This window comes from Vombatus ursinus, unplaced genomic scaffold (genome assembly GCF_900497805.2).
Source record: "Vombatus ursinus unplaced genomic scaffold, bare-nosed wombat genome assembly UNPS02014807.1, whole genome shotgun sequence".
Classification (NCBI taxonomy): domain Eukaryota; kingdom Metazoa; phylum Chordata; class Mammalia; order Diprotodontia; family Vombatidae; genus Vombatus; species Vombatus ursinus.
The window spans coordinates 21,677,921-21,696,204 of NW_020954585.1; positions in this window are offsets into that span (position 1 = coordinate 21,677,921).

Sequence of the window (18,284 nt, forward strand, 5' to 3'; positions counted from 1 at the left end):
GTTTCTGAGGTAGCCTTGGAGGAAGACCTTGAGGAGGGTGAGGACCATCAAATCTAGGAGTGGAGTGCTGGTGTGGAAGTCTGCTCGTCCCCAAACCACAGTAACTTAACAGGCCATTCTGGCCCTGGGCTCTGGGCAAAGGAAGACTGGGTCAGAGGGGTGTAGGTAGTTGTGAAGTTCCTGAGTAACTTGAGACAAAGGTTCCCAAAGTGGGGCATCCTGTCTGTCTGTGCTTTAGTTTTGTGATTTCCAAGCTAAGAAGAGACACGGGGCTATAAAGATGAGAGCAGACATCCATGTCCATTCCCCTGCCTCTGAGGTGACTGATCTTTCCCTACCCCACAGATGCAGGTCTCCCCAGTGTTTAAGGCCTCCCCCACTTCACTAGCAGATGATCTGCTCACAGAAGTCATTCTTGGGTCGGACCTCAAGCTCTTAGGAAAGTTTTCATCAGGCTTCTGTCCCTCAAGTCTGTCTCTGTGTCTTTGAGTGAGGCAAGGGAGGAGGAAAGGATTGGCAGAATGGGTGGGATTAGTTACACTTGAGAACTTCCTCTTTCATGGGGCTGCTGTTTCCAACTTGTTGGGCCTTAGCCTGGGGCATTAAGCAAGACATTTGCTCCTGGGGACCCCCTCCCCATCCCAATGGCCCATGCCTGTTGTGTGAGTCAGCGCTTAATCTAGGCTCTGAGCAGCCTAAGAGATAAGAGAAGCAAAGCTTTGGCATGTGTGTTTGCAGGGTAAGGAGCACTTCCAGTGGGCAGGGAGCCTATCTATCTTCCCAGATCAACTGAGTTAGCTACTGGAGGCAGAGCCACTTTCCCTTCTCCATTTTCACCCCTCAGCCCTGGAGGGTCTGAGACAAGAGTGAGTCTTCCCACTTTACCAAGACCCAGAAAAAGCAAGGGTCCCATAGCTATTTGGGGAGCAGAATTGTGACTAGAACCAACTCGGGGTTTCTTAATCCTAAGCAAGAGCACTTGCCAGCAGTCACGGTGTTACTGAAGTTCTGTGTTTGGAGAAGAGTAGCTCCATGAAGGCTGCACCCTGCCCCTCTTATATGTGTGTTCAGGACAGGTTAGGAGAGGAGCGAGCAGCCCTGGGTGAGGGTGGGCAGTGTTGTCATCAGGACCCAGGGTGGCAGACAGTGGGTGAGGCTGGGGGGGGGGGAGAGGAGGCTTGAGTACCTCCCAGGCCTCCAGCTGTCTTGTATCTGGGGTAGGAGGCAAGGCCTGCTTCTGCTCAGCGTCTACCTAGGCCAGGTTGGGAGCTTCAGAGAGGTGCACGTGTACACACACACACAAAAGATGGGATGGCCCTGGAGTCCCGCATAGCTCTACATTTATGATCCTATGACTTGCCACTTTAAACTGTTGTTCGAGATTCAGCTCCAACTTCATTTCCTCCCTGAAGCTTTCCTGGATCACCCCAGCCCACAGGGCAGTGGTTAGAAAGCTGGCCTCAGGGGCAGCTGGGTGGCACAGTGGGTAGAGTACCGGCCCTGAAGTCAGGAGGACCTGAGTTCAAATCCTGCCTCAGATCAAACACTTGACACTTACTAGCTGTGTGACCCTGGGCAAGTCACTTAACCCCGATTGCCTTTAAAAAAAAAAAAGCTGGCCTCAGAGACAGCTGACACATACTGATGGTATGACCCTTGACAGGTCACTAAGACGAGAAGTGGCAGAGCAAGGTGCCAGTTTGCGTCAGAGAGTTTCCTGACTGGGCACTCCCCATGTAGATGCAATCGGAACAATAAAAAAAAAAATTCCTGCCTTCTACTGCAGTGGAGGGGCATAGGGGAAAGACCACTGGCTATGGAATCAGAAGATCTAGGTTCAAACCCTAGCTCCTGCTGTGTTTATCTGTGTGACCATGGACAAGTCACTTAGTTTTTCTGAGCCACAGTGTCCTATAGTCTAAGAGATAATATGTACACCATCTGACTCACTGCAGTAAGTGAGAAAAGGGGTTAACCTTAAGGCTTTATTTAAGTTATCACAAGGGGCAGCTAGGTGGCACAGTGGATAGAGCACCGGCCCTGAAGTCAGGAGGACCTGAGTTCAAAATGGACCCCAGATCAAACACATGACACTAGCAGTGTGACCCTGGGCAAGTCACTTGACCCCAATTGCCTAAAAAGATAAAATACTATTTGAGTTATCATTGCTAGTAGGTGAGTCCTGTCTCCAGACTATGTACCCACAGGTCAAGAACACAGAGTTCACTACAGGCTCAACTGATTGAGATAGAGAAGCAGAGGCAGAAGACAAGACTGACAGAAATCATCTCCATTCTCCTTAACTGCCTCAGACTCCTGGGGTCTCCCCAGGGACAAAGATTCCCCAGCCTGAGTCATTCCTCTGTTTTTGAGTGTCGTGGTCCTTGTGAAGACGGGCCTTCCATCTTCTTTCAGTCACTCCTGCTCAGTCCTGTGCTCTCTGGCCAAGAAGCTTCTTGTCATTCTGCCCCCATTTGCTGATATGTAGAGCTCTGGGCTTGAGCAAGAAAGACTTCCTATTTTTTTCTTTTCTTTTCTTTTCTTTTTCTTTTTTTTTTTGTTAGGCAATTGGGGTTAAGTGGCTTGCCCAGGGTCACACAGCTAGTTTGTATCAAGTGTCTGAGGTCAGATTCGAACTTGGGTCCTCCTGACTCCAAGGCTGGAGCTCTACCCACTGTGCCACCTAGCTGCCCCGAGACCTCCTTTTTTCCCCCGTCCTTCCCTCAGAGACACACCCTCTCAGGCCAGACATCCTGAAGTAACAAAACTTCTTTCCTTCTGGCATAAAGAAAGCTCAAGACCAGACTCGATTTTAGGGGCTTCATAGAGCTAGTGAGACAAATTCTTAATTGTGCCCTGCTCTAAAGGATTATCTTGCTTCAGAAACCACTTTTGTGTAGAGGTCTCTTCCTTGATTTCTCTCTCAGGTTTACCCTGCAGTCCCTTCCTTTAGTATAAGAGCTGTTCTAATCCCCAGTCTGACCATCTACAGGGCCACAGGAAACCCTCTCTGAACCAGAGCTCCCTTCAGTCTGGGCTCTCCCATTGTTTGAGCAGGAACCAAGTGAATAATCCTCCTATTCTGGGAGCATCGTTTCCCTCTCTCTCTCTCTCTCTCTCTCTCTCTCTCTCTCTCTCAATAAATAAATGTTCATTCCCTCCCACAGAGTAATCTCTGTAACAAAGAACAAAAAGAAGGGAGAAAAGCTTAGCGAAAGTGACCAACATGTGGGGAAAAAAAATCTGATTTTAAAGACAACTCCAAAAGATTCATGATGGAAAGTGCTATCCACATCCAGAGAAAGAGCTATGTATGGAATCTGAATGCAGATTAAAGCATACTATTTGCTCTTTTTTTTCCCTTCTATTTTGTTTTGTTTCTTCTTTCTGTTGGTTCCTCCTGTTGGTTCTTATTTGTTTGTTTTTTGTTTTGTTTTGGCTAGGCAATGGGGTTAAGTGACTTGCCCAAGGTCACGCAGCTAGTAAGTGTCAAGGGTCTTGTCTGAGACTGGATTTGAACTCAGGTCCTCCTGACTCCAGGGCTGGTGCTCTATCTACTGCGCCACCTAGCTGCCCCCCTCCTATTGGTTCTAATTCTTTACAACATGACTAATGTAAAAATATGTTTAAAGCTGTGAATCAGAATGTATATGTAGAGCCTATATCATATTGCACACCATCTTGGGGAGGGAAGAAGAGAAGAAGGGAGAGAAAATTTAAAAACTCAAAAGCTTATGGAAGTGAATGTTGAAAACTAAAAATAAATAAATTAATTTTTAAAAATCTGATTTTAATGTTTAGAGTCCCACACTCAATAGTCCTAAATAATTGCAAAGAAACTAGGAGATATCTTCTTATATCTCTCCTTTGGAGTCAAACTTTCTCAGCATTCAACTTAGATTGTTTTATTGTTGTTCTTTCCATTTACATAGTTGTGCTCTCTCTCTTTATGTATCTTTCTTCTTTTGTTTCCTTGATTCTGCTTATTTCACTTTTCATCAGTTCATATATGTTTTCCCATGCTTTTCTGTATTCAGCATAGTCATTGTTTTCTTTTTTTTAACCGCACAGTAATATTCCATTACATTCATTTAGTCATTCCCCAATCTATGGGTAGTTACTTTATTTCCAGTCCTGGACTGCTTACAAGAAGTGGGCTGCATAACTTCTTAATATTGACTCAACAATTACCATATTTGTTATCTTTTCATTCCTACTGTCATCACCTCATCTCAAGCTCTGATTATCTTTCACTGGACTATTGCAACTTCCTCCTACATAGTCTTCATTATGTCAGTCTCTCTCCTCTTCAATCTTTCCTACGCACTGCTGTCAGATCCATCTTTCTAAAGTATAGCTATGATCATGTTTCCCTGTTCAACAATAACAAACTTTAAATACTTTTCCATTGCACAATAAAGCCTAAATTCCTCAGGATGACATTCAAGGCCTTTAATGATCTGGCTTAAACCTGCCTTCTCAGCCTTATCCCACACTATTCCTGCTATGGTACCCTCCAGTACAGAGCAGCTAGGTGGCTCAGTGGATAGAGTGGTGGGCTTGGAGTCAGGAAGACCTGAGTTTAAATCCAGCCTTAGACGCTTATTAACTGTGTGGCCCTGAGAGAGTTACATATTTGCCTCAGTTTCTTCATCTGTCAAATGAGTTGGAGAAGGAAATGGCAAACCACTCCAGTATCTTTGCCAAGAAAACCCCATGGACCGTAGTGGCGTGCTATGGTCCAAAGGATCAAGAGGAGTCCAGCACAGTGGGATCACCCCCTCCAATCCAACCAGACCAGTCTGCCCACTGCCATTGACTTTCTTGTTCTGTAGCTTCCTCATTCCTTCCATGGGAAATGCCCCCCCTCCATACCCTATCTGTCCTCCAAGGACCAGGTACTCTGAGCTCTGTGGCACCTAGAATCAGAATCATATTATCCAGAACATGCTAGCCTGTGTTCTCAAATCCTGTTTTATGGGAGTCTAGCTTCCTCAACCATACTGTGTTTTCTGTAAGATCAGAGACCACATCCGCTTCTCCGTCCTGTTTTTGGTCTTCAGCTGGCATATATCCCAAAGGACATTTCTTAGCATCAAGCCTGTCTTGGCTTGTTACTTTGGCTATTACTTTAACATGGCTGTTACTGTACAATGTTCTCATGGTTCTGCTCACTTCACTCTGCATCAGTTCATTCAAGTTTTTCCAGGTTTTTCTGAAGTCCACCTGCTCACCATTTCTTATAGCACAATAGTATTCCATTACATTCATATACTAGAACTTGTTCAGCCATTCCCCAATTAATGGGCATCCTCTCAATTTCCAATTCTTTGCCACTACAAAAAGAGCTGCTATAAATATTTTTGTACATGTGGGTCCTTTTCCCATTTGTATGATCTCTTTGGGATATAGCCCTAGAAGTACTATTGATGGGTCAAAGGCTATGCACATTTTTATAGCCCTTTGGGCATAGTTCTAAATTGCTCTCCAAAATGGTTGGATCATTTCACAACTCCACCAACAATACATTAGTGTTCCAATTTTCCCATATCTTCTCCAACAGTAATCATTTTCCTGTTTTGTCATGTTGGCCAATCTAATAGGTGTGATGTGGTACCTCAGAGTTGTTTTGACTTCCATTTCTCTAAATAATAGTGATTTAGAGCATTTTTTCATATGACTATAGATGGTTTTAATTTCTTCATCTGAGAACTGCCTGTTCATATCCTTTGACCACTTATCAATTGGGGAATGATTTGTATTCTTATAAATTTTACTTAATTCTCTAAATATTTTAGAAATGATGCCTTTATCAGAGACACTGGCTGTAAAAATACTTTCCCAATTTTCTACTTTCCTTCTAATCTTGGTTGCATTGGCTTTGTTTGTGCAAAAACTTTTCAATTTAATGTAATCAAAGTTATCCATTTTGTATTTCATAATGTTCTCTATCTCCTGTTTGGTCATGAATTCTTCTGTTCTCCATAAATCTGATAGGTAAACTATTCCTTGCTTTCTCAGTTTGCTTACAGTATCAGCCTTTAAATCTATATCATGAACCCATTTTGACTTTATTTTGGTATATGGTATGAGATTTTGGTCTATGCCCAGTTTCTGCCATACTCTTTTCCAGTTTTCCCAGAAGTTTTTGTCCAAGAGTGAGTTCTTATTCCAGAAGCTGGGCTCTTTGGGTTTATCAAATAGTAGATTACTATAGTCATTGACTACTGTGTCTTACATACTTAACATATTCCACTGATTCACCACTCTATTTCTTAACCAGTACCAAGCAGTTTTGATGATTGCTGCTTTATAATATAATTTAAGATCTGGAATGACTAGGCCACCTTCCCCTGCATTTCTTTTCATTAGTTCCCTTGATATTCAGGAATTTTTGTTATTCCAAATGAATCTTGTTATTATTTTTTCTAATCTATAAAATAATTTTTTGGTAGTTTGATTGATATGGTACTGAATAAGTAAATTAGCTTAGGTAGAATTGTCATTTTTATTATATTAGTTCAGCCTACCCATGAGCAACTGATGTTTTTTCAGTTATTTAGATCTGACTTTATTTGTGTGGAAAGTGTTTTGTAATTGTGTTCATATAGTTCCTGGGTTTGTTTCGGTAGGTAGATTCTTAAATATTTTATAATGTCTACAGTAACTTTAAATGGAATTTCTCTTTCTATCCCTTACTGTTGGACTTTGTTGGTAATATATGGAAATGCCAATGATTCATGTGGGTTTATTTTATAGCCTGCAACTTTGCTAAAGTGGTTTATTATTTCAAGTAGTTTTTTACTTGATTCTCTAGGGTTCTCTAAGTATATCATCATATCATCTGCAAAGAGGGATAGCTTTGTTTCTTCTTTGCCTATTCTAATACCTTTAATTTCTTTTTCTTCTCTTATTGCTAGAACTAACGTTTCCAGTACAATATTGAACAACAGTGGTGATAATGGACATCCTTGTTTCACCTCTCATCTTATTGGAAATGCTTCTAGCTTGTCCCCATTACATATGATGCTTGCTGAAAGTTTTAGGTAGATGCTATTTATTATTTTAAGGAAGACTCCATTTATTCCTATGCTCTCTAGTGTTTTTAATAGGAATGGGTGTTGTATTTTGTCAAAAGCTTTTTCTGCATCTGTTGAAATGATCATGTGATTTCTATTAGTTTTGCTGTTGATATGATCAATTATGCTGATAATTTTCCTAATATTGAATCAGCCCTGCATTCCTGGTATAAATCCTACCTGGTCATACTGTATTATTCTTGTAATACAAGACAAATTGCTGTAATCTATTTGCTAATATTTTATTTTATTTATGTTATTTAAATTTTTTATTTTATTTTATTTATTTTATTGATCTATTATTTATTTATTTATTATTTTATTTTATTTTATTTAAAATTTTTGCATCTGTATTCATTAGGGAAAATGGTCTACAATTTTCTTTCTCTTTTTTGACTCTTCCCAGATTAGGTATCAGCACCATATTTGTATCATAAAAAGAATTTGGTAAGACACCTTCACCTATTTTCCCAAATAGTCTATATAGTATTGGAATTAATTGTTCTTTAAATGTTTGATAGAATTCACTTGTAAATCCTTCTGGTCATGGATATTTTTTCCTAGGGAGTTCATCAATGGCTTGTTCAATTTCTTTTTCTGAGATGGGGTTATCTAAGTATTTTACTTCCTCTTCTGTTAATCTGGACAATTTATATTTTTGTAAATATTTATCCATTTCACTAAGATTGTCAAATTTATTGGCATACAGTTGGGCAAAATAGTTCCTAATTATTGTTTTAATTTCCTCTTCCTTGGTGGTGGATTCACCCTTTTCATTTTTGATACTGATAATTTGGTTTTCTTCTTTCTTTTTTTTTAATTAAATTAACCAAAGGTTTAGCTATTTTATTGGTTTTTTCATAAAATCAGCTCTTAGTTTTATTTATTAGTTCAATAGTTTTCTTAATTTCAATTTTATTAATTTGTCCTTTGGTTTTCAATATTTCTAATTTAGTGTTTAATTGAGGATTTTTATTTGTTCTTCTAGTTTTTTTATTAATTGTATGCCCAATTTGTTGATCTTTTTTTTTCTATTTTATTTATGTAAGCATTTAGAGATATAAAACTTCCCCTAAGAACTGCTTTCACTGGATCCCATAAGTTTTGGTATGTTGTTTCATTATTGTCATTCTCTTGAATGAAGTTATTGATTGTTTCTATGATTTGTTGTTTGACCCAATCATTTTTTAGAATTAGATTATTTAGTTTCCAATTATTTTTTAGTCTATTTTTCCATAGCCCTTTATTACATATAATTTTTATTGCGTCATGATCTGAAAAGGATGCAGTTAATATTTCTGCCTTTCTGCATTGGATTGTGAGGTGTTTATGCCCTAGTACATGGTCAATTTTTTTGTATGTGCCATGTACCTCCAAGAAAAAAGTATATTCCTTTCTATCCCCATTCAATTTTCTCCAGAGGTCTATCATACCTAACTTTTCTATTGTTCTATTCACCTCCTTAACTTCTTTCTTGTTTATTTTGTGGTTAGATTTATCAAGTTCAGAGAGTATAGTTTTGCTGTCTATTTCTTTCTATAGCTCCCTGAACTTCTCCTCTAAGAATTTGGATGCTATACCATTTGGTGCATATATGTTTAGTAATGATATTGCTTCATTGTCTATGGTGCTTTTTAGCAGGATGTAGTTTCCTTCCTTATCTCTTTTGATAAGATCTATTTTTGCTTTTGCTTTGTCTGAGATAAGGATTGCTACCCCTGCTTTTTTTATTTCAGCTGAAGCATAATATGTTCTACTCTGGTCTTTTACCTTTACCTGTGTATGTCCCTCTGTTTCAAATGTGTTTCCTGTAAACAACATATTGTAGGATTATAGTTTTTATTCCATTTTATGGGAGAGTTCATCCCATTTACATTCACAGTTATGATTACTATCTGTGTCTTTCTCTCCATCCTATTTCCCCCCTCTTTATGCTTTTCTTTCTCCTTTCTCCTTTTCCCTCCTCACCAGTGTTTTGCTTTTGACCACTGCCTTCCTCAGTCCTGCCTCCCTTCTATTTGCCCCCTCCCTTTTCTTCCCCTTTACCCTTACTACATCTTCCCTCCCTTCTATCCCACCTCCCTTTTCTTGCCTCCTTTCCCTCCTACTGCTTATAGGGCAAGTTAGATTTCTATACCAAGCTGATTGTATTATTCCCTTCTTGAACCAAATCTGATGAGAGTAAGGTTCAAACAATGATCATTTCCCTCCCTTCTTTCCCTCTACTGCAATAGGTTTTTGTGCCTTTTCCTTTAATGTAATTTACCTTTGTTTGCCTCCTCCTTTCCTTTTCTCTCAGTACATTTTCTTAGATCAGATTAATCTACTTACTTGGATCCATTTAACCCACTTGATTAGATTTTTTTTCATTACATCAAAGTCAACTTATATCCACCCCCTCTATGTATACCCCTTTAACATGGTGTAATAACAATACAGTTCTTAAGAGTTACAAGTGTCATCTTGCCTTGTAGGAATATAAACAGTTTGCCCTTATTAATAATATGTTGTTTCTTTCTGTCTCGTTTACCTTTTTATGTGTCTCTTAAGTCTTGTATTTGAAGATCAAATTTTCTGTTGAGCTCTGCTCTTTTTATCAGGAAGGTTTGGAAGTCCCCTATTTCATTGAATATCCATCTCCTCCCCTGAAAGATCATGCTCATTTTTGCTGGGTAGTTGATCCTTGGTTGTAATCCAAGTTCCTTTGCCTTACTGAATATCATATTCCATGCCCTATGATCTTTTAATGTAGAAGCTGCAAGGTCCTGTGTAATCCTGACTGTGGTTCCATGATATTTAAATTGTTTCTTTCTGGCTGCTTGCAGTATTTTCTCTTTGACCTGATAATTTCAGAATTTGGCTACTGTATTCCTTGGCATTTTCAATTTGGGATCTTTTTCAAGAGGTGATTGGTGGATTCTTTCTATGGCTATTTTACCCTGTGATTCTAGAACCTCAGGACAGTTTTCCTTGATGATTTCCTGAAAGATACTGTCCAGGCACTTTTTTCGATCATGCTTTTCAGGTAGACCAATAATTTTTAAATTGTCTTTTCTGGATCAATTTTCCAGGACAGTTGTTTTACCAATGTTTTACCAATTTTAAATTTTCATCTATTTTTTCATTCTTTTTTTTCTGTTTGACTGATTCTCACTCTCTCATAGAGTCATTAGCTTCCATTTGCCCAGTTCTAATTTTTAACAAATTGTTTTCTTCTATTAGATTTTGTACCTCTTTCCCCATTTGGCCAATTGTATTTTTTAGGGACTTGTTTTCTTCAGTTAATTTTTGTCCTTCCTTTTCCAAGCTATTGACTCTCTTTTGCATACCTCTCATTTCTTTCCCCAAATTTTCTTCTACCTCTCTCATTTGACTTTTAAAATCCTTCTTCAGCTCTTCCAAGAAGGCCTTTTGAGCTTCAGACCAGTTCATATTCCCTTTTGAGGTTCCAGATGTGGGTTTGTTGACCCATATATTGTCCTCTTCAGAATTCTGCCTTCATCTTCACTGTTCCCATAATGAGAATCTATGGCATGTTTCTTTTTGCTCATGGTGTTTGCATATTTCCTGGCCTTTAAAGAGATTGAGCTCTCCTGCTGGGGAGCAGGGAGCACTGACCTAAGCTTCTTGTGTTGAGAGTCCAGGGCCTGGCCACTGGCTTTGTGTGCTGGGGCCTCCAATGCTGGCAGTTGGAGGCTGTAGGGTTCTGGCAGCTTCCCTGGTATTGGGCTGGAATCAGCAACAACAGGAACTCTAGGGGTAGGATTGGGTAGTGTGTCCCCTGGAGATTTAATGTTTATCCCAGCCTTTCCTTCCTTTCACTTTCTTTAGTTCCTTTCAGGTGGATATTGAAGGATATTTATCCCCCTGGGGGCCCTTGGAGAGCTTCCCAGAGTTTTGCTGAGGCACTGGGAGACTTGGTCACTGTAAAATGCCAAGGCACCTGGTGGTTTTCTGAGCTGGTTTCCACTGGTTTCCCAGCCCTCACTGAGGTACTCAGGAGCCCTGGTGTTGGTGTTTGCCTGCTCCACCACCTGGGTTTCAGGATCTCCTCCTGGTATGCTGAGGTGGGACTTTCTGCTGTCTTGCTGGGACACCTTCTGTTCTGTACTGCTCCCCTTCCCCCAGGGCAAAAGGGGCCTTTCCCATTAATCCCTCAAGCTACTTGGGCTTCCGGACTGCTGCACCCCATCTTTCTTCTTGTTCAGCTGTTCCAGAGTTTTTCCTAGGGCGATATTTTCTGGGCTTTCAGAGGTTAATAAGGGAGAGTAAAAGCAACTTACTTCTTAATCCACCATCTTGGCTCCTGGAAGCGGAAACAATATGGTTCTTTTTGAATGGTTCCATGAATTTCTTTCTTCTCCATAGACTGGACACTACAAGGATGTCAAACAAGGAAGTGGTGTGGATAAATTGTCAATCAATAAATATTTGTTAAGCACCTACTAAGTGCTAAGCACTGGAGATATAAAGATGAAGAGACAATCCTTGCCCTCAAGGAGCTTGCAATCTAATTGGGGAGAATACAAACAAATAAATATGTATAATCAAGTTATCACAAGATAGACAGGAAATAACAGAGGGAAGGCACTAGAATTAAGAGAATTTGATTAATTAAGAAAGGCTTCCAATAGAAGTAGTTGAGGTTTAAAGGAAGCCAAGCCTGCCAGGAAGTGGAGATGAGGAAGGAGAGCATTCCAAGAGTAGGGAATGGTCAGAGAAAATGCCCAGAACTGAGAGGTGGAATGTCTTGTTTGTAGTACAGCAAGGAGGTCCACATATTACTGGATCAAAGAGAAGGTCAGCTTCAAGTCAATCATCTCAAAAGTGGAACATTTCATCAGTAACAGCAGAGATTTTTACCGACTGAGAACACTCTTCTTGATCTCAATAATACATCTTTTAATTATGAGAAAGTCATTGATAATTTCACTCTGGTAGACAACTCTCCCAGAGGGTTAATGCTCTTGCTAGATTATAAATGATCCCAAGACAGATCACAAGTTATTATTTTGGATGAGTTGATCATCCTTGATCTGACAGCCCTGGCCAATCTCGAGCTCATAAAACCTGGTGGTCTTTCTTTTCACCAAAAGTAACAGAGTTGGTGACTCCCATCTTATCCAAGCTGTGAGAGTAGTCAAGTAGCCCAGATTGGTAATATTCCATTATGAACATGTACTACAACTTGCCTAGCTATTACCCAAATCAATGTGACACTTTCACTTTTACAGCAGAGAAGATTGGATCCTAGAAAGGGGAAGTGATTGATCATGTAGCAGAGCCAGGATATAAATATAAATCCTCTGGCTCCAAAATTGGTGTTCCTTCACTGCAGCACATTTAGCCAGTTTCTGACAGGTTTGGTTAGTATTTCAATCAACTATTCAATCAATCAAATATTTATTAAGTGCCTACTATATGCTAGGCATAAGCAGTCTAGGTTTACGGAAATATATTCTCTCCATTGACAACCTACAGAGCGAAATAGCTAATGGCACTATTGTCCATATGGGCATTGATCCAACTAAGGAAACAGTCTTCATTATGCTAAAACAAGGCAAAGATCACAAAAAGAGTCTTGAGCACAGAACCAAATCTTGACTTGTTGCAGAGGTCAACTCTAAAGAAGAAACCATTGAGAAGATGCAAGACTAAAACAGTCTTCTGTATAGCTATAAACTAAACTACTAAAACTGAGAAGAGTGTTACATGGACATTCAGACCCTCTATATCGAAGGCCTTATGTGTGCAAGGAAGGCCTTGGCAAAATGTATTCAGGTCAATAGAATGATGTTTCTCTTTTTCCTCTTAGTCTATTATTGACATGGGGATCCATAAATCCTTTCATGATCTTGGTTTATGATTTCCTGGATTAAAAAAAAATGGGAGTTTTCTCAAATTCCAAATGAAATGTTTATTGTTTTGAAGTTAAAAATCCCATCTACCTGAAAAAAACAAAACCCTGCCTCTACTACTCACTACTTCCTGAATCATTCAGGTCCCATTTCCCCCTTTTCTCCCAGACCAGTTAGGTCCGCATCCCCACTTCCCTGCTTCCACCACCATTTTAATCCCTATTTCCCCAAAAGACCAGCTTTTGTCCAGGCATGCTGAGACTTGCTTAGCCACTCCCTTCCCTAAGAACCTTTCTGACTACCCACTCTCCCCCCAACCATACTGCCTGTGTCAATCAGAGCCACCCACAGGGGCAGGGCAGGGGGAGGTCCTCATCCCTCAACTTACACCTCATACACAAGGTGAAACAGTGGCCTGTTGCCCAATCCTGGAGGTGGTGGTAGAGCGGACCTGTCATCTAAGTTGCTTCCACCTATGACTCTGATGACCCCATACTCTAGTTGCCCCTGGGATCCCAACTCCCAGCTGGGAAACTACCTGGTCCCTAATTTCTATAAGACATCTTCCCTTTGTTTCCTGACCTGGGAGCACGGAGACCTAGATTCTAGCTTTGGGTGAGCAGCTGGCCTCAGTAGGACTCAGTTTCCTCATATCTGAAAGGGGACAAAGGGGACACCAGAGATGGTCTTGAAGAGCTGAGATCAGAGACCCAATATGGTATAACAGAGGGAATGCTGGATTTAAAGGGCCTAGGTTCACATCTTGGCTGTCATTTAACAGCAGGGTTACATTTGGCAGGAGACCTTGCTCCTCTGAACCTCAGTTTTCTTGTCTGAAAATAAGGGAGTTAGACTAGATCATCTAGATTAATTTTTCAGAATTAAATCTTTCATCTTTTCTCTATGCCCTTTCAAGATCTGCATTTCCTGGGATCAAATACACCCATCCTGAAAATATCTGGGCTGTACTCTTATTTGTGTGCCTATGAAACAACCCTAGAAATATTTCATCCTTAGAGAATCCCTGACTGACAGCAGAGATCTGTTTTCTTGGTCTGAGTGAAAATCGGGGAAGGAGATGCTGAGCTCCGACCTTGGGTGCATGCTTTAAGATTATTATTTGTAGGAGAGATTGCAGTACCCTGTGTGGTGATAACATGGAAAGACGCTGATTTCTAGGGGGAAGAGGGGTTAAGGGAGGGGGCAATTTGGGGAATAGGGAGTTGATCGAAAAGGAGATGGCAAATATAAGAATCAAAGCATCTCTTTTCTGTCTAGAATTGACCTCTTTGTATTTATGTCAACCATCCCCCTTCCTGAAGGCAAACCCACAACTCTGGCCATAGAATGAAAACCTGCTTTAAACCCCTTTCTCCTCCTTCCCCATCATATTCCAGCATTCTTCTGCCCAACTCCTCCTTACCTTGGATCTACCCCATGCCCTCCAGTTTTGGTTTTAGGTCTCCTTAGTTGTTGAATAGAAACTCTAAAACTTTGTATTTACTTATTCAACATTTAATAAACGTTTATTCACTGCCTACTCTGTGCCAGGCACTGTGCTAGGGGCTAGAGATGCTGAGACAGAAAGGAGGGAAGGGAAGAAGGAAGGAAAAAAGGAAGAGAGAAAGAAGGAAAGAAAGGAGGGAGGAAGAAAGAAAGAGAAAGAAAAGAAGGAAGAAAAAATGAAGGAAGGAAAAGAAAGGAAGGAAGAAAGAAATGAAAGGAAGGAAGAAAGGAAAAAATGAAGGTAGAGAAAGAAAGGGAGGATGGAAGGAAAGAAGAAAAAGAAAAAGGAAGGAAGGAAGAAAAAGAAAGAACAAAAGAAAGAATTGTTCCCCTAAAGGAGTTGCATTTTGCCTGGGGAGGGGGGTAATGATATGAACACAAATAAATAAATACAAAATACATACAAAATAGATAGAAAGTAATTTAAAGATGGGAGGGCATTGCCCAGGGAGGAATGAGGAGATTAGGACAGGTCTCTTACAGGAGATGACCTTGGAACTGAGCCTTGAAGGAAGCCTGTATGAAAGCATAAAGTTGGAAGATGAAACATCATATGTGGGGAACAGTGGGTAAGCCAATTTGTAAAGGGTTTTAAATAGCAGAGAAGAGTTTGTATTTTATCCTGAAGGCATTTGGGAGCTCCAGATTGAGGGTACACACGTGTATGTCTGTATGTGTGAGTCCTGCTCCCCCATCCTCCCAAGCCCCCAACCCCCTAGTAAAATGTAAGCTCAAGAACAGGGATGGCTTCATTTTTGTCTTTGTGTTTCCTCCAATGCCTAGCACACAGTCCAAGTTTAAGAGATGCTGCTGAAATGAACTGAGTTGGATTGAGTTTAGAACATGTTTGTATCCTCAGCATGTACATTTGGGGTCTGGTGTTGGCACATATATGAATGTGTAAGTATACATGCATGTACTTGTATGTGTGCACAAGTAGAAAGACATTTGGTGTGTGTGATCACACCATATATATCCTGGGAAGAGAGCTGCTCCTCTTAACACTACCCCCTCGTAACATAAAGCAATATTCAGGCAGAATCTAGGTCAGGGGAAGGGGAAGGTATGCTAGAATCAGTTTCCCTCTTCATTATGTTGAGACAACCCTTGACCTTTCCCACTCCCTCCAAGCCTGCTTTTGACCATAGCAAGTGCGGCACCTATCTCTAAACACTGACCTGCCCAGTTCCTGGGGTTCCCTGCAGAGAGTTTGTGTCTGTTTGAAAGTGCAAATGATGAAGGCATTCTGAGGGGATATGGAGTTTGACTCAGGGGTGGGGAATCTCTGGTCTCCAAGTCACATGTGGCCCTCTAGGTCCTCAAGCGCAGCCCTTTGACTGAATCCAAACTTCACAGAACAAACCCCCTTTAATAAAAAGATTTGTTCTGTAAAACTTGGACTCGGGGGCAGCTAGGTGGTGCAGTCGATAGAGCACCAGCCCTGAAGTTAGGAGTAGCTGAGCTCAAATCCGGCATCAGACCAAACACTTGACACTTACTAGCTGTGTGACCCTGGGCAAGTCACTTAACCCCAATTGCCTAAAAAACAAAACAAACAAAAAAAAAAACTTGGACTCAGTCGAAGGGCTGCACTGGAGGACCTATAAGGCCATATGTGGCTTCCAGGCCACAGATTCCCCACCTCTGGATCTTTGCAAAGGGGAGAGGGGAGTTAATAACATTGGGAATTTAGGCAGCATGGTATAATGGGAAAAAATACTGGGCTAGGAGTTACCTGCATTCTAGCCCTGGCTCTGCCCCTTAACTGGCTATGTGACATGGAACAAAACACAGCATCCCCCTGGGTCTCAGTTTCCTCATCTGTAAAATAAGAGGGTCAGACTCTGTGACCTATAAAGCATCTTTCAGATATGAGATGCCATATTTTATGGAGAACTCACACAGGGCAAGCATTCACATGGTGGTCAAAAGAAGCAATACAAAGACACTCTCAAGGTCTCTCTTAAGAACTCTGGAATTGATTGTGTGACATGGGAGACACTGGCACAGGACCACTCAGCATCAGAGAAGGTGCTGTGCTCCATGAGCAAAGCAGAATTGACGTAGATCAAAAGAAATGCAAGATGTGCAAATTTAGAGAATCCACCCCAAATGTTCACATGAACTATTTGTGTCTGACCTGGGGTAGAACATTCCGAGCTCATATTGGTCTGATCAGCCACTGTTAGACATGCTGTACCTTGACTCTAGCGTGGTGATGTCATTTTGGTCCTCTTTGAGAACAAAGGACCACAATCAGCCATGGTTCTATGAATCTACTTTAGCCTCTAGAGCAGACAACCTGGATGAGAGGAGGTGAGGAGTGAGGGATAAGATAAGATATCAGGGAAATAAAACTTTGGCAGAGCAAAGATGGTTGCATCTCCTTAAAAGTGACAGACTCCCAGGCTTAGGATAAGAAGGCATTTATTCCCATGTGGCATAGGACCCCCAGACTTTCTCTCTCCTTTTTTTTTTTTGAGCCAATTGGGGTTAAGTGACTTGCCCAGGGTGACACAGCTAGTAAGTGTCTGAGGCCATATTTAAACTCAGGTCCTCCTGACTCCAGGGCTGGTACTCTATCCACTGTGCCATCTAGCTGCTCCTCTCTCCCTCCTCTTTTATGAACTCCTAGAATCCTGGCTCTGGGAGCAGGCAGGTGCTGGGAGAACATAGTGGTTGATAGTTCTGGGGAATTAGTTTTATATTTTAGCCCCAGGTCTACCACAAATCAGTTAGGGGGTGGTCACTTCTCTTCTTGGCACTTTATTTTCCTTATTTGTAAAATTGGGGGGTTGAACTAGATTCTGAGTATCCAACCCCCAGCCACTATATCAAACTCGGCCCACCTGACACTGAGATGTGGATCTGATATTTTTAGAAACACTTAAAAAACACTCCTGAAATAGTAAGAATCAAGAATAAGACAATGTATCTGTTAGCAGGCTTTTATCAGTCAGTAATTATGTAGAAAACTGTATATAAAAAAATTCACACATATATGGATTTCTGACCACCTAAAGGCAACATATTGAGCAGATGTGGATGTCTTTGACCCACTTGACCTCCAGGGTCCCATTCAACTTGAAAGTACTCTGTTTCCTTGTTTCTTGGTTCCAACCTTTTTTTCATTTTATGATGCTGAGCTCTATCTATAATTCTGTGTTCAAGATTCTGTCCTAACTAGTATTCCTAATTTTGAGTCACCAGCTCAGACCCGTCAAGAAGAGACGGGTGGTGCTGGTAACTTGTCTGTGATTCATAATGACAACCCTTGGTGGGGTAGGGGTAGGAAGTGTGGAGGGAGGGGGAGAACTTGTTTGTCTCCAGGAGAGCTGGTCCCCCAGGGCCAGAAGGGATTTTTGTCTTGAAGAAAAAGTAATATGTGTGTGCAAAGGCTTTTTCTTTTTCTTTTTCAGTGGTTGTTTTTGTTTGTTTTTGATGGGTCTATCCGTAAGCCTGTATGACTATGTATCAGTTTGAATGTGTTTGAGTTTGTGTATGACATTCTGTATTGCTGTATCTGTGTGTATGATTGTGTTTGCCCGTGTTTTTGTATTTTCACTGGCTCTGGCCTTCCGATAGCCACTTGGGCATCATACCCAGTTAACTTTACCTATGAACTTTCAGTCTTGCTTCCTAAGCCATCCTTGGAACCAGATATTCCCTCCCTCACCCTAGACTTTGGACGCAGCTCTATCTGACCCTGCAAGTTCCCTCAAATTACTGCCAGGGTCTCTAATTAGGGTTCCTAGGTGGTAGGGGCAGAAGCATTTCTTTCCTTGACCTTTGATCCCAGAGGCATGTGGGGTAACTGTATTCCTGGATCACCATTATGACA